This window comes from Notothenia rossii (assembly GCF_949606895.1).
Source record: "Notothenia rossii genome assembly, chromosome: 6".
Taxonomy (NCBI): domain Eukaryota; kingdom Metazoa; phylum Chordata; class Actinopteri; order Perciformes; family Nototheniidae; genus Notothenia; species Notothenia rossii.
In genome coordinates, this window is record NC_136909.1 from 69193441 (window position 1) to 69210338 (window position 16898).

Sequence of the window (16898 nt, forward strand, 5' to 3'; positions counted from 1 at the left end):
AACACACAGACTCACATATGGGCTCGTAGCCTTGAGCCGATGGGACATCCACAGCTCTTTGCCCTTCATCTGATCCTCTCATATAAACCGCCTAATTAGAATTAGTTTGACTACACTTAAGCTCACGAAAAGCAAATCATGGACGTTTATCCAATGCTTAATTGACACCGTAAAAGGAATACATATTCATAAACATACTCCACTGACTGCACAAAGCTGCCTCTTACAGAATGTCACATTTTAATTGGGACGTGCTGAAAGATAGATATGCCTGCTTATTTAAAATATGGTATATTCTACTATGGTTGCTTTGTTCATTCATATGCATACAGTTTCCACAGATTACTAAACTGTGCCAATTATAGCATACCATTGAGGAAAGATGAATTTCAATAAGTGAAAGAAATGTAAATCAGTGTTATCGCTATAGCTAGTGACAATTAATATTTCTTCAGCTGTAACGCATTTTCAAGTTCATGACATACAGTAGTGACATTTCTTTCTCTCTCAATCTTTGGAATACACACAGAGCCCCACATATAACATACTTGTATTATTTTTCTTTTGGTTAAACAAATACCACCCCAACCACTTTGTCAACATTGCGTGTTTCATAGGTGTTTTACTTCTTCAAAGTAAATATTCCAAAGAAAATAAGGGTTTTTCAATCTCTGCTGAGCGGCACAGAGGAAGACGTGAGACATTGTGTTTGTAGCTTTAAAGATCAATGAGAAACTGAATTCCTTCCTGATGGTTACCCTCCTATTCACAAAGCCTCAGTTTCATTTTGCAATAGACTGCTGCCACAAAAACAAGAGGATGTCAACATGTCAGACTGAATCTTAATTAGAAAAAATACAGTGAAAAACAAAGGGATGTTATCCACAAAAAAACATCAATCAAATGAAATGAGCAAGAGGCAAAAATGAAAGTGCTGTCAGGCTCAGAGCCTTATCTGAGTGAGCAGGAGAGATATACCTCTGGGGTCTGCGTTCCCACTGTGCTGCTGTGATCCTTTCTCAGCTGCTTTTTCAATATGTCTTGGGGATAAAAGAGTGACCCACACTCTTCCTGTGTGCGCAGCATGGGCTGATGTTGACCCTGACGACCTACGGGCACCGCAAAGCAAGAAGTGAAGTCTCTTTTTGAAACTCTCACTTTCTACCATCTGCCTTGACATTTAAACACACCTCACCCAACCAGACTATCTCACACCTCCATACAAACCCCACACCCCCTTGACCCCAACACCACCCTGTCTGACAGGCAGCCATCGGCCAAAACGAGGCTAGGATCCAGTTACAGCGCATGAATTAAAGATTCAGCGGCAGGACATGATGCACACAGGAGGACAGCATGTTAGCGCTGTGTGAGTACTATTGTCAACATGTGCCTGTGTATGTTTAGGTTGCAAAGACAGTAGGACACTGATACAGCGTATGTCAAAACAGAGCCTCAGCCACATCCCTGTGGAGAGAGACATATCACAGCACACCGCTCCTACTCTCAGCTATAAATATCTGATAAAGAGCCGTGCTGCCGTTATTTTGTGCCCGTCGGAGCTCCACTGTTTATTCAACCTACTTACGTTTTCAAGAAACCTTTATTTTTAATCATTAAAATGGAATTGTATTGTGTTCCTGCCTTGGAATAATTAACAATGAGATTGGAGCAGGGTTGAGCAGATGAGATAGGGCAAGCGAAACAAAACCATTCAAGGAGTGAAAGGATATCAGACTTGAGATACATTTGTGGAAATAATTCCATTTTCCCAGCGCACAAAGATAAAGCGCCAGAGTGTTTAGAGTACAAAAGTGTCATGGCCCTCTCATTAGCTTGCCATGGTTCCAGTAAGCATCTTAATTAGATTATTGGAGGAATTATGGGGAACGTGTTACACTGTTTGCCTTGGGCTTCTCTACTCTTAGTTTCAGATCTTTTCCAGGAAATTGTTTTGTTGCAAATCAAAGCTGTCTGAAATAATATGACCTCTTATGTGGTCAATTGGGAAAAATATATATAATTACTCAATATGTAAACGGTTGTATTTGAAACTGCTACTAATTTTGAAGGGAAGTTGTGTAGAACATGGAAATTAAGGCTTGATAGCACTTTTTTTGCTGAAAAATGGATTTGTTTACAGCACACTGGGACAAAAGAAGTGCTTCTTGAATGACAACTACACATGTAAGGATAGATCAATGTAGTCTGTATGATTATTCATAATTGGTAAATCTGCTTTAATGCCTTTTCTGTTACTCCAAAGCATCTCCGGCCATCTTCAGTCGTACTCTGAAAAGATGGTTAACCATTCATCCTCAGGCCTTTCCACTGGCTTAAGTAACAGCCGTGTTGTCAGCACTCAGTTCTTTTTTAATGGAGTTTTGAGATAATACCTCCAAACCTGAGGCCATTGTTCTTTGATGGGCACTGCTCCCTCCAGGTTTGAAGTAAGTTGCTACCCAAAGCGACGTGGTTCAGGTATCTTTGGGTAAAATGGAGTGATGGACAGACTGATGAAGTGGATACAAGCAGCTGAAATGAGTTGAACTGACGTTTGATCATGATGCCTAATAGGCGCCACCCGATTGAGGTTTCCCAGCCACGCTGGTAGTTCACACTCGCAAATGATGAGCTAGTTCTCGGAAATGTTTTCTTTAGAACTTGTCTCATTCTTTCATACCTATTTTCAGCAAGTCCCGCACCACCAGGCCATAAAACGTTAAAGCTCTATACAGTAGCTCATGATCTCTCATAGCATTTACTGTCACTTTACCTTTTTATGCTTAACTCCAATACAACATCTTTACATTCCTCTTTACACCTCTGTATAAATGTTTTTTATTTAACTACCCATACATTTGGTTTACATCTACTACATTTCTGTTCACATTCAGTTCATTCATTTACAATCACTGTCTACCTCAAAGCTATTTTATTGTAGAGCTGTGCAATTAATCGTATTTTAATCGCAATTACGATTTTGGTCTGCCACAATTACGAAAACAACATAATCAAAAAAAACATTATTTTGTTTTGCTAGTTTGTGACATATTTGATCAAATGTATTTTTGTTCTAATTTATTTTTTATTTATCATATTTATATATCTTTAGTAGCTTGTGGAAGTGCGCTCCAAAATATGTGTTGATCTTGTTTATTGGTATTTATTATTTTTGATATTATTTATTTAAATGTAATGTAAATGTATCATTTATTTTATTTATTTTTGTATTGGTTTTTCAGTTGAATTGTACGTTCAGGGTGATCAACAGTTAAAAACATACTGTTGAAATTATTATTTGTATTTGTTTTAAAGTTCAATAAATTGATATTTTCAAAGTCAATGAATAATCGTATTTAATAATCGTGATATCAATTATTGACGAAAATAATCGTGATTATGATTGTTGCCATAATCGAGCAGCCCCATTTTATTGTTCTGTTTATTTTTTAGCCCTATATTCGACCTTACTATTTCTGTTTTAGATTATGATTTTTTTTTTTTTTAAATATAAGCCTAGGTATTTAATGAGCATTGTTGAATGGAGCTTGATATTCTTGATTTTCTTCAATTGAGGTAAATGTTTGAATGATAGGCCGAATAAATCCTGAAACTAGTCTTAGGGCATGCACATGATACAAGCCCACAGAGGAGTATCGGTGAGCAAAAAGTTCTCAACGATGCCGGGAGTAGTTTTGCTTAAGAGTCAACTATTTGGTCTTGCATGAACGAAGTTGTGATGAGTGAGTGGTCATCGCAGACCAGCCCCCTCAATGGGCTCGAAAAACTTGCCTGCAACTTTATTTCAATGACTTATGAGACTTTGGAGGCAATAGTTTGCTTTCCCAAAAGTTAGCGATGCTCACCTCCTAAGTTGCAAATGGAAATATTGAGTTCTTTGTCAAAAATATGAGTATATTCAGCGCTCCTTAAACGTGTTAATGCACGATAGGATCTTTTGCCCTTTCTTGCTCAACCGTGTGTTTCAAGCGGCCCAGCACAGACATATAACAGACTGATTAAAGTTTCAGAGGCTCCTGAATACCATTTTTACCTCTGAAAGCATCCAAGCGTTACTTACTTACTGACTTACTTCCTTTTCAGAGATCCCTCTAACCAATCGTGCCTAAAAAGCTTTTTCAAAGTGCTGAGTGGAGGAGCACTTGAGTTTAAGGAAGGGTTGTGTTCTCGGTGCAGTATAGGACAGAGTGGTGTGGAGAGAGGTAATAAATACGGTTTCTTTAATACAATAGCTTTGTAGGTCACTCTGTGGAGAGCGTGGTGCTCTCACTCAGCCGGCTGCTCCTGCAGAGCCTGCGCAGCCCACGGACGCAGGAACATGCAACCTTTAAAGAGGTATTTGAAAAGGTCAAAGCACAGGCATGCAGAATGGTAATATAGGAGTGCTCTTCCAGAGGTCACAGGGTCAACGTGGGCTTTATTCCTCCACGCTTCTTTCATACTGGAGAGATGGCTTCATAGAGTTTGTGAAGATGTCAAAGATCCATTTTAGCACTGTTTGCCGTTGCTGTTACATTTCAGCATCTTTGTTGATTGAAGGACATTCTGTAGTTCCTTAAAGGTTTTTTTGTTAAGTTGACCCAGGTCTGGGGATCTGAAGAAGCAGTGAAAGTGTCCTTCTGGAGCTGGTAAGAGTCGTGGGCCTACCTGATGTTCTTCTTCTGTCTGTAAAGTCCCTATCCCCGCTACTCTTCACAGCTCGGATGTTGTATTAAGTGGTCGTTTGCCACAAAAAGACAAATTACATTTCATCATTTTGCCTCTGGTTTTTCTGTTGGTTGTTACTTATGGATCTCAAGGTATTATATTAGCCTGTGGTTTCCGGCTGGGTCGCAGGCGCATGACAGAGTGGGTGCTCTCCCTCTTTACTCCTCAGTCCCCTGTGATATCACGGCATACTTAGTGACTCTTCTTCAGCCGATCTAATTAGTCCCTCGACAAGTCTTTAACGGTCTGTATTTATCAGGAACATTAATTAGTACCCAGATTGGATATGTTTCATAGAAAAAAGTAGATGTCCTTGTTTATTAAAGTATTAACAACAGGGGGGAAATACTCTCTCTTATCCCCTGGTATTAGTCACTTAGTGAGCCTGCTCATTCATCATGGCCATTTGGCAGCGTGTTTTCTTTTCCTACTTATCCTTGTTTGTCTTTTCTAAGCGCACACATAAAGTGATGTTAGATTAGCATTATTAATTACAGCAACACTCTGTGCCCCGTGTTACAAAGTCGCCGCCTTCACAAAGTTTCAAACATCTATTGTGGACAGTCACTGAGGTACGGCTTTGGGAGTTAACTAGCTTTTGCTTTAGCTCCAGTCAGGTTTAAAGAGGCTTACAAGAGAAAGTGTAGAAAACAGTGGTAGAAATGGAAAAGTCATTGATTTTCCTACGTGACAGCTAGACCGAAACAGATACTGTATTGATTGGGGACTTCCTTGGGATAGTTGTAGAACGCTTTAAAGGAGTTTGGAGGCTGGGAAAGATTGCTGTTCAGTACGGCCGTCCATCATGCGTGACAGGGACTACCTCAGCACCCTGAGCTAATGCAGTCGCTGCATAGAAATAAACCATCTTGGGGGGGGTTCTTTTGAATGGTTTTTTTTGGGGGGTAATTAGTGTTTGAAAAGCAAAGCGCTGCCTATTTTCGTAACACTCTGATCAGTCAGAATAAATTGCGTGTCTACAGTCAATTGCCTGGAAGGCCCTTATGGGGTTCCCTCCTTGTCTTTGAGTGGCCGAATAAGTTGTTAGCATGTGGCTCTACCCTGAGGTTCAGCACGGCAAACATGCATAAGGACACTGACACTAATATAGATGTATTACAGACTCTCTGAGAGAAATCATGCAAATCGGGAAGAAACTGTGGAGTATTACTCTTCTCGCCCTTCCCCCACTGCACTGATGTGGCTGTGATGGACTGTAGGTGAAGACAACATTTTTCTTTCATATAGCTTTCTGCAGACACATTTTCCCAAGAGACTTCCTTTACATTACAGTTTAAACAAAATAAGCTATGTATTCCTCTGAGATATGTTTTTCCCCCAATTGTTCCATCACATCAATTGCTTTTTCAGTTGTATTGTCTTCTTTTATAACAAGGTGGTAATACCAGCCTGACAGCAATCCGGTCTTCTCTCAGCATATAACAAAGCTGCTCACATAACAGGGCTTGGCTAATGAGAATAGTTCTTCCTCCCACTACAAACTCTAATCCTGATTTAGATCGCCTCCCAACACATCATTTCGATCCTCGTGCCACCTAGCATCAACACCAAAAAAGGGTAATCAGATTATTTTTGAAAAGAGCAAAGACGCAGTAAATCCGATAGTGAATGAGATGAACGTTGAAATAATGGCTGCCTTTGACACATTCTGGGGGCATTAACACCCAACTACACATTCCAAGAATAACCAAATGACATTTAATAGCATGTACAGGAACACAAATATGCTGACTTGTTTGTAAATCAAGCAGGAGGCAGGTAGTGTGAATGGTAATGTTGTCAACAACTATGTAGAAGCAAAAGGTCATAAGTGGTAAATATTTTCTGCAATCTTTCTTTTGTATAAGCAACATTATTGTATAATTTTACCTTTAAAAAAAACACTCCACTTGCCATGTCATGTGTTGTTTGACTTTGTAGATGTTTGGCTCTGTTAGTTATCGACCCGCTATGGATTGATTAATTTGAACAGAACAAATACATGTGTTACATTACAGCTGCCCGTATTGCCGACAGCCAGGTAAAGAACTGCACTCTGAAACTTTAGCGGCGTTAAATTGGCAAAACATTATGTTGCTTTAAGGGAACATATCAGGTTTTGGTGTGTGTATGCTGAAGTAGAATCTTTACTTCAGGTTGACTGTAAATGGAGTCCAGATATCCAGATGTGGAGGTGCGTGTAAAGGCCAGCTGTAAAGGTAACAATTGTGTCATGATAATATAGCACCCCATAACCAAGCCTTTGAGTGATCTAATGTCACACAGCTGGTCCTCGTCAAAAAAATATTAAGACTTCAGTGGGAGACACTCTTTCAAACAAATCTTCTTTCTCTCCTGTAGTTGAGGATCCTACTTTAAACCTTGGGAGCCACTTACATGTACAATATGTAATCAGCCTCCCATCTCCAGAGCAAACACCTTCAGGCACCTCCTATCACTCTGCCAGTTACAGCAACACAGCGGAAACCAAAACCAGACAATTTCATCTTAATCGCTGCTTACAAAGACACTGATTTGGGTACTCTCCGTGAGAACTGTATTTTGTTTACAAGCCAGCAACAACATCTGTGTCGATCTCCTTTGACATTAATATGTCTTTCCTGTCTTAACATTGAGTGAGTGATGATACTTTAAGTGTTAATATCCAGTAATATTCTGCTACCCTGTCTCTGTTTATGACTGATTTCTCTGTCTTGTAACTGTTTCCTCTACACTCATGGTAATCCTAATCCACTGGCCCCTCAGAAAGCATTTTACCTTATGTCAGTCTGTCACTGTTAATAAATAGTGCTGACACTTTCTACAACCGCATTGAATGAGAGGTTGTAAATTAGCTTGACGCATCTGACAAAATCCAGATCAGATCTTCATTCCGCTTTGTAAGTTATATCAAACAGCACCTCAGCTTTGAGCCTTGCTTTCCTGTTTGATGTCGCCCACACAGCCATATGGTATCGCTCTCAGGATCTGTTTTTCTGTTTTTTATTTCCTGCCATTACATTCATCCTGTGCTCTATCCAGCAGTGTGTAAATCTGTCACAACCTCACTGCTATTGTGGCATTTTAATGTGAAAAAGGATCACCTTTGGTTGTAACACATGTTCACTAAACTTATAATTTAATTGTTGGGGTTTATCTGTATCCAAATGTATTCCCATGTAAAATACCTACAATCTCCAGCAACTATTCATTTCACACAGGATGTTTTTTGTGGCATAATGAAAGAATTTGGATTTTCAGTGTGTCTCTAAGGATGGCAAATGTTAGACAGAAATAAATAGTCTGTCTCTAAACTGAAGATGAAATAAGGAAAACTGCTCAGCCCATTGTCTCGGAAAGGGCTTAAATGATCCTTTTCTTTGAGGGATGCGTCAGGTCTAATGCAGACGGTGGATAAGAAGGAAGAAAAGAGAAAACGTATTATTATTTCTGCCTTAACATTGTGTTGGCATCTTGTATGGCCTCTGTAAAAAAAAAAAAAAAGTAACAAAAGGGTAATAGGTTTAGCTAGAAGAAAGTGTATATGAATCAAAGCAATTTCTAATGAGTGCCCTTCCTGACCTTTTGGCATTAACCTCCACAGGAAAAGAATAACAGAAATCATGGCATGTGGGTTAAACCTCAGAGAACTGTCAAAGTGATTAGCATTTCTGTGTGGCAAGGATAGCAACTCACTCATGCATTATTATGTTCAAGTAATGACCAGGATTCAATGCCTAGTGTTATTAATGTGAATGCACAGGACGTAGACAGCTTGACTGCTAGCGGCTATAGCACATGTGTTTTTGCCAAGGAAACGCGGATATGTTTGTAAGATAAATTACAGGTCGCTGGTGCCTCTCCAGGTCCAGGCTTGTATGCAGTTCAGCCAATATTGCCATGGGGAGCTGTGATTGGATTCCCATCCGTCTGGGAGCTTTTGTGTAACATTCAAACCGGAGAGGACCTGGCTGGATCACACCACATATTTCCTCCCAGGAAACCCCCACAGAACCAGTCAGGCCCAGACAGGGCAAACAGCGGCTGAAAAGGAGAAGTCGGACGTGCCAAACAAGAGCACAGAGACACACATTGACTGCTTCAAGTCCTACATATGGGAAACATCAAAAATGATTTATGAGAAATAGAACAAATACATTTGCATTGTTTTATTTTCCTTTGTGCACATCAATGGCTTTTATTGGTCTGTGATATACAGTCTGCTGGACCCACAGGGTTTGTTGTGTGGAAACTGTTTCCTTTTGACAAGAAACACACACATTCTGTAATGATTTCATCAACATGAGCTAGGTGTAACAGGTTGGGCTTAGAGGATGTCTATACCTGGCTGCACACCACAGTCTCCCTCACTTGGCTCTTATTGGCCTCTTACCGGAGACTGAGCAGATATTGACTTAATAGAAACAGGAAAAATGAAAATATGAGTGGATCTGACAACCAAGCCGGATAACCCCTGTGTGATCTTAGAGAGCAGATGAGCAGACACAGAGCCTGACACATCCTCACAAAGCACCAATCCTTCATCTAGGACATGCAATACTGCCTATTGCTGGTCAATATGGGAATTTGGAGCACAGCAAAGGTGCCAGAGGCCAGTCTTTGCTTTAAAAGGAGTTCAACAGGGTGGATGACCGGATGTAGAGGAAGTGGAAAACATGGCAGGGCATATTCTACTTCTTCTATAATAATAATTTAGTTTAGAGTTACACAATAACAGTACGCTTCTAGACTTTGTGCAGTTTCCGAAATATTGTACTTAGTTTTGTATTTACAGTGTGCGTGCCCAGTGCAAATTGTACCTCTAGTAGAACTGTACAGCATGTTTTGATGTGCTTGTATCTTGAATGTTCCTGCCGAATACAGCAGGACATAATGTATATTAACAGTTGGTGGGTCGTAAAAGCTAGCAATGATCCAATAAAAGTGCAGAAACTGAACACTCAAGCAAAGGTTTTATGGGGTAGGAAATGCATTCCACATGTTTGTCTCCTTAGGGAGACAAAGTGTATTTTAGTGAGAACTGTAACAAAATTGTGTTTATTGAAATAAAACTCCACAATACCTTTAAGCAGAGGCAGTGGGCTCTGCATGCAGTTTGAAGATAGCTACAATCTGACAATACTGCACAATCTATTTCACCACGTAGCAAGTTCTGTTGAAGGTAAGGGAAAAACTATTTCTCTACTGTTAGCAAGAACAAAAATCCCAAAAATGTTTTAGGCCCACTACACTTGTACTTTATTGGTTATCAGGAAAGTTATCACAGAAACCCCTTCTCCATCTTCCTCCATGCGCGTGCACACACACACACACACACACACACACACACACACACACACACACACACACACACACACACACACACACACACACACACACACACACTCATCAGCAGAGGTTGTTATAGGCCAGTGGCTGTCCAGAGATCAGATCATTACCAATGCAGCCATGGATCATAGACACAGCCCTCATTTTAGCACTTCCTTCATCATTCCCCTCTGACCTCGTCTTCAGCTGCAACACATCTCATCTTCATGATTTGAAAATGGCCTAATCCTTCTCCTTCACACTCACAACATCCCCTGTACGCTCCGCACAAGTATTCCATCATTTTAATTATGTGACCATGTCGATTGACCAATGTGTCAGTTGGGTCTATGGCACCTTTGGTTACATGCCAAAAAGATGCAATATCATCGTGGACCGTGAATCCCTGGAGGCACTTGTGCTACTGACATTTCCATGAGAGCTCCTATAATGTACTCACAAGTCCTCTTGTTGATGGGGAAGGATTTTCGTTGGTTATGTACTACTAAACATTTAGTTGCAGTTAGGCAATGCCGGTTACTGTTCCTGTGGGAGGTTATTGACATTTTACTTTACTCTGCTGGAACACGCTTGCAGAGGTAAAACAGCCTCTTTGGAATAATTTCAGCCACTGTGTTTGGAGTTGTTATTGGCTAATTTTACTGGATGATTTAAAATCCATAAAGCCTGCCCTCCTCTTTCAGACAGATTAAATATGAGAAGAATATGAAATGAAGTACAAGGAATGAATTCTGAGTATTTCCCTGAAATCGTGTCTGGCTTCTATTTTTTTTGTATTTTTTAAAATCAGATGGCACAGTGCTTCTGCTGCAGGCAGCGGGAGCTGGCAGGAACTGCTCAAAGCCTGTGAAAGTCAAATGCTGTCTCTTTCACTTTGAGAGAATAATTTTTTTTGTTTAAATGTGAGCTAAAATGCTAGATGCCTCAAGCATGCTGTTCTCCAATTTTTGTCGACAGTACCATGCAGCAATGAAGCCTGAATAATATAGTAGTAGGAACTATTTGTTCAGCTCTAATGTGTAAAAATGTGAGTCACAGGCAGCATTCATTGAATTAACATACAAATTGCTGATATATTATCTTATGGACTTTTCCGAATCTAGCAAGACAGCATTTCCTGTCCAAATGTTTTATATTCTGCACGGCATACAGCCTTAGTAGCAGCACGTTGATGTTTTACACTGATGAAATAACCAGGCAGCTAACCAGAATGTTATCACTCCTACTTAGTCACACTGTGCTGAGCACTCATGCATAATTGTGTACATAAGCATTTACAAAAATCTGTCGTCTGTTTAGCAATATTAAGATGACTCCATTGACTACCCTATTGCCCTTATCATGATATAGTGAGCATATAATGTCGACTGGCTTTGGAAAGTAAGAATTTGAGCTCAGCACTTTCTTACTGGCTTTGGTCGTTACCATGCCTTCTGAAAGCCCAATGTCAGGCTTTTTCTTTGATGTATGGATGGAGGCGTTTTGTTCAAAGGGATAACCTTTCCTGGGCACTTCTTTGAAATGATAATTCACCAGCTTGCTGCAGGTGGAGCTGCAGCTCTCCTGGCAGACGGGGTCAATCAAAGTCAAATGGAGGAGCTGCTAACAGCTTCACCCGGTATCTGGTGCCAGAGCCTGGCTGCAGCTGACAGATCCGCCACCTCCAGAATTCCTGCCGCTGGTAACGGCAGTGGACATGTGAGGTGTCACAGTGACGAGCAGATTTTAAGCAGCAGGACTTGGTAGTTGTGCTGTCATGGTCACCAAGGATATAGGAAGGTCTATGTGTGTTTGATTGTTTACACAGCTCTGCCTGTCAGACCCCAGCAGAGTTTTTCCAAAATGCAGCCTCGGTGTACCAGCGGTGAGAAGGGACGCAGGTGTGTGTAATTACATCGGTAATAGGGTCTGGATATGGTCCACCTGCCTCAAAGTGAACCCTCTATCCAATACAGCGCCGCTGACAACAAAGGAGACGAGCACTCTCTGATTATGGCTTTGATGGTGCCGCTGGAAGGCTGTGTTTTATGGGGAGATATTTCTGGCTAAGGAATAATTTTGCTGGAATTATTAAATCTGTCCCGAACAATGACATGTACTATCACTGTATGATCACACGCACAACACTGGTATGTCATATCAGAGATAAATATATCCTAAACCAAACACAATGTGTTTTCACCGTGTGTATGTGCGAGTCTATGATGGATACAGTTCATTATGACCAGTCACCGTGAGGGAATGGTGCCCAGTTATACTTCCATCCAGTGCGTGCTGGTGTTTACGCAATACGACCTTGATCATAAATAAACAAAGACAATGAATTAATAATTTACTCATTGTTAATTTCAAATATCAGTCTCCTGTCGTTGGTGTCCATCTGGATGCAACCATTGAGGATCGTGCATGAGCCGCTGCCTCGGTAACGAGGTGCGCAGGACACATCGACACAGACCTCCCTCGGGTTGGGGCTCCAGCTGGAGCAGACATGCTAGGGCAACCTGTCCCTATTATTGTTTGTGACAGAATCAAGAAGGAAATGCAAGTAGCAAAAGTGCGTGCGTTGTGCCTGCACGTCAGATTCTGTTGGCAGTGCCCCCGATGTAATTATGGGCATGGGTGGCCAGCTATGACAGCTCATCTGTCAGCCAGCCAATAGGAGTCTGGGGCACATGGTGAGCCCTGCGAAGAATGATGAGCCACAGAAACAGAAATTAAAAATCACACACAGTGTTTCAGGAAACAACAAATGTGGTGAAAGGACACTTTCATATTGTTTCATGCTTCTCATTAACACTGTGGCACATGCAGCTGCCACAAACTGCCACTCCCAAATCTTGTTTTTCTGCAATTCATGTGCCATGCAAATGAGCTACAGAGGCGTAGGTTGCACCCCTGGTATTATCATTTTAATGAGTCGCAACATATCATATATTCAGAACCCAATTACAACAAAGAGGCATTGGTTTTGAATTGATTAGGGTAGGTGAACAATGTGTTCTGCAGAGGGTTTAATTGAAATGAGAGATTCAACCTGCATCATTACATATTCCGCGGTACAGCATTAGTGTTGACTAATAATGTCTGCACCATAAATGTAAGTCTTTAAGGTGTAATAGAAAATAAAGTATGCCCTCGCCGCTCTGTTGAAGCTCACTCAACAACTTCACATATTCTCTAGGACTCATCAGGGATGAAATTGACACATTTCTAAATATTACTTTGATTTGTCCCAAATAAAGGAAAATCAGAAAAAAAAAAAAAGGCATATAAACATTTGATGTTCTTGCCTTACTTTCACTCCATTTAATTTGTAGCTTTTCCCCAAATTGGCTCAGTCTCAAAGAGCGACAGGTCAGGCCAACTACACCGTCCCACACCTTATTGTGCAGAACACATTTCTGTCGAGGCGAGCATCCCGCACATGCAGCCGGGGGACCCAGTCATATTGTGCTCACCCTTTGGCAAAGGCCCTCCAATCAGGGATGAGTAATGACTAGGCAGGCTTGCATGCAGTGATCCCAGCTTTCTAATTAGTCTTCCATTAACTTTTTCAACCTTGGCGGCTGCGGGGTGCACATTTAAAACACACACACACACACATAGGCACACACACAACTCGCAGCCTCAGACCAAATGTTAAGCCTCTCCTCTAACATCAGAAATTAAGTATTTAGTTACATTTTATACTCTTCAGTGCTCATTTAAATCGAACTCACTTTCAACCTTATTGGCCAAAAGAGCAGGGGTTTTTTCTCCCTCTGGTGCTAATTTATATATTTCACATTTGAAAATAATTATACTCATTCAGTATAATTTGATTTTGTGTGTCATGTTTTCTCTTTTACAATCTGAATGAAATATAGTTTTACATAATCATAAACCAACAGTTTTCTGAACTGTACATTATTAAAAAATGTTCAGACTAGTTTTCCGGATAATTCTCTCCACTTATTAATAGATTCTCCATCTATGACTATAATGCGCTGTGTGTGTGCATGAAGGAGATAAGCCGTCTCTGGTTGACTTTGAAAGAACACGCTTTTTTAAGTACAGACTGGTGGAATATACTTTAACAAAGAAAAGGTCAGAGATACATCTTCTCTGTTGGATTTGTTTCTTTAACACGCTTGAGAAACCTTGGCCAGCAGTGTGTGTGTATACACACAGAATCTCAATGAATTACTGGTTCTTATTTGGCAATCTGGTTTGACTGACAACTGTCAAAGACCCTACGATGTGTTTCTGATGTGTGGAATAAAAGAACGGGCCCAAGCTTTGCAGGATGAGACATGCAATAAAGGAAAGCACACAAAAAGATTGACAAGAGAGGAAGCCTGAGGGAAGAGTCTACATGACATGGATACTAAGATTTTCCATTTGGTTTTGTTTCAGGACAAGTTGTTCACTCAGTTATATTTCTCCTTTCCTTTATCACATCAAACAGAACATAAGTGAAATGTAATCAACTTCAATGGTGTGTGTGTGTGTGTGTGTGTGTGTGTGTGTGTGTGTGTGTGTGTGTGTGTGTGTGTGTGTGTGTGTGTGTGTGTGTGTGTGTGTGTGTGTGTGTGTGTGTGTGTGTGTGTGTGTGTGTGTGTGTGTGTGTGTGTGTGTGTGTGTGTGTGTGTGTGTGTGTGTGTGTGTGTGTGTGTGTGTGTGTGTGTGTGTGTGTGTGTGTGTGTGTGTGTGTGTGTGTCGACATTTCCGTGTGTTTCGATGAAAGGCATACATTCATTTTTCATCCTGTTTCACAGTGGGCAGTCAGTTTTAGAATGGAGCTCCATAAAAGAGTAATGGAAATTCCTGGGGAGCGGCTGTCCTGTGGCCTTCCAGCACCCAGTGGTATGCACTATCTTGGTGTATTATCACTTGTCTCACAATCTGTTTGTCAGCGAGCCCAAAACTTCAAAGGAGACTTAAAGCTTTCTTTCATTTTTTAGATCTGGGTTGAGGGGTTGAGAGAAGTGAGTCCACCATTTATGAACAAAGCCCCCCCAAGACATCTAGCAAAATAAAATGTTACCATCCTGGATGCAGCTCCTAACATTTACTCCAAAGAGCGGATCATAAACTATTTATAGATATATGCGTGTATGAGCATCAGAAGGGTGCCTCTTTGAATCAGATCCTTGTGTTGGGCAGGGTCAGGAATGGGGCTTAAGCTGGTGAGCTCCCTTTATTTCGCCATAACATCAATATCCTGCATGGAGGAGGATGGGGGACGGATAGCCGCCATTATGTCTGTTGTGTAAAATTGCCATTATTCAGTCAAACGATTATCTGCTGCCGTGGTGTGTAATGCATCTCTGTGACTGTGACTGATGCCTGCACATCTAGAATCGCTGGAGAAGGGTGAAAGTGAAAGAGGTGACCTTGAGGTGATATGGCTCATTTTAGACATATTATCAAAGTATGGAAAGTGTACACAGTCAGAGGATAGCTTTATACTAGTGCTAATAAACTGACCGTTGTCTCCCTGTTCACAGCATGAGTTATAACACACGGTTGTTCAATTGTTGATTGAATAAATGGCATGGCTAGTTATTCCGTAGTTATTGGCCTAAGCTGTGTCTGGGCTTCAGGAAGAACTAGAGAGCATGATGTGCGGGTGATAATGAAGCAATGGTTCCAAGTTGTCCGGATCCTTTGAATTGCATGCCTCTGTGACTGTCCATTACTTGAATCCATGTTTTCTGACTTTAGTGTTGAATGCACAGGACCTAATGCCATAAGTAAGCTGTATCTTGTTTGAGACTTGATCCACGATGGAGAAAAATTAAGGGTCAAAAGAAGTTTGCTATATTTTCTCTGTGAATACTAAATGCTTTTTAACAAAACAATCCTGTTGAATTCAGCAGAAGGAGAGCTGGTAACATTAGCTGGTGAAAAGCACAGTCCTTGGCTAAATAACAAAGCTAACGACTAATTACTTTCAATGGAGCGAGGTTTAATTGACTAACATTAGCTGCTTTCAAGCTCTTTTCAGTAAAAATATGTATTGGGTAAAGGTATAATATGTTTTAATCATATATTCAAAGGTAATTAAAAAACGTTATAAAAAATGTATACATCCTGTTGTATGAAGGATATGTTTCAACAGCAATGTAAAATATATATTAAAGAGAATTATGCCTTGCGGTAGTTCCTAACACAAGCTCTAAGCAAACTATTTTACTGAATGTAAATTACTAGTGCCAATAGTGTTTTTAAGTCAAAGCAAATATTTAAATAAAAATTAAATCAAAACCTGTATGCCCCCTTTTTTCACTTCACAATTTTTCAGTATTTGGGAAAAATAAATCCTATTTATGCTAAACTGAATACTTGAATGATTTTGGCCCTGAGGGTGAAAAACAAAATGGTTATAAGATCTCTACTCAGCCAAGAAATTGAGGTAAAATAACTCAAGCATGCTGAAAATTAATTATTTTGTAACACTTTGTAATTATAAACTCCTTGTCATGTATAAGACCCAATGAGCTTGTTCAGCGATTTGTTTTACTGTTTGTTTTGTTCATCAAACAGAAAGAGACATCTCTGCTTTCTAATCTGTTGAAGGTGTAATAAATTCTAAATAAAATGTGTTTTAATTGTATGGCTTACTTTGCTCTGCTGCGTCAACAGCGAAGCTAAGTTTGTGGTTAACAGTTACCACATCGAAAGGTTGGTTTTCAGAGAAACATAAAATACCAACACTGCAACAGTGTTTGGAAGTGTAAAGCTACAGCTTTCAGATAATCCAAAAATGATTCAGTGCACAGGGGGCTCTGGAGCATCAGCAGTGAATACAGAGAGCCAGGTCATCCTGGGAGATT

General features: G+C 40.4%; 1 protein-coding gene across 6 annotated transcripts in view; it reads left to right on the top strand.

Moving 5' to 3' along the window:
* macrod2 (mono-ADP ribosylhydrolase 2) overlaps positions 1 to 16898 on the top strand; it is a 418271-nt gene that overhangs the window by 369425 nt on the left and 31948 nt on the right. The window lies entirely within an intron of this gene.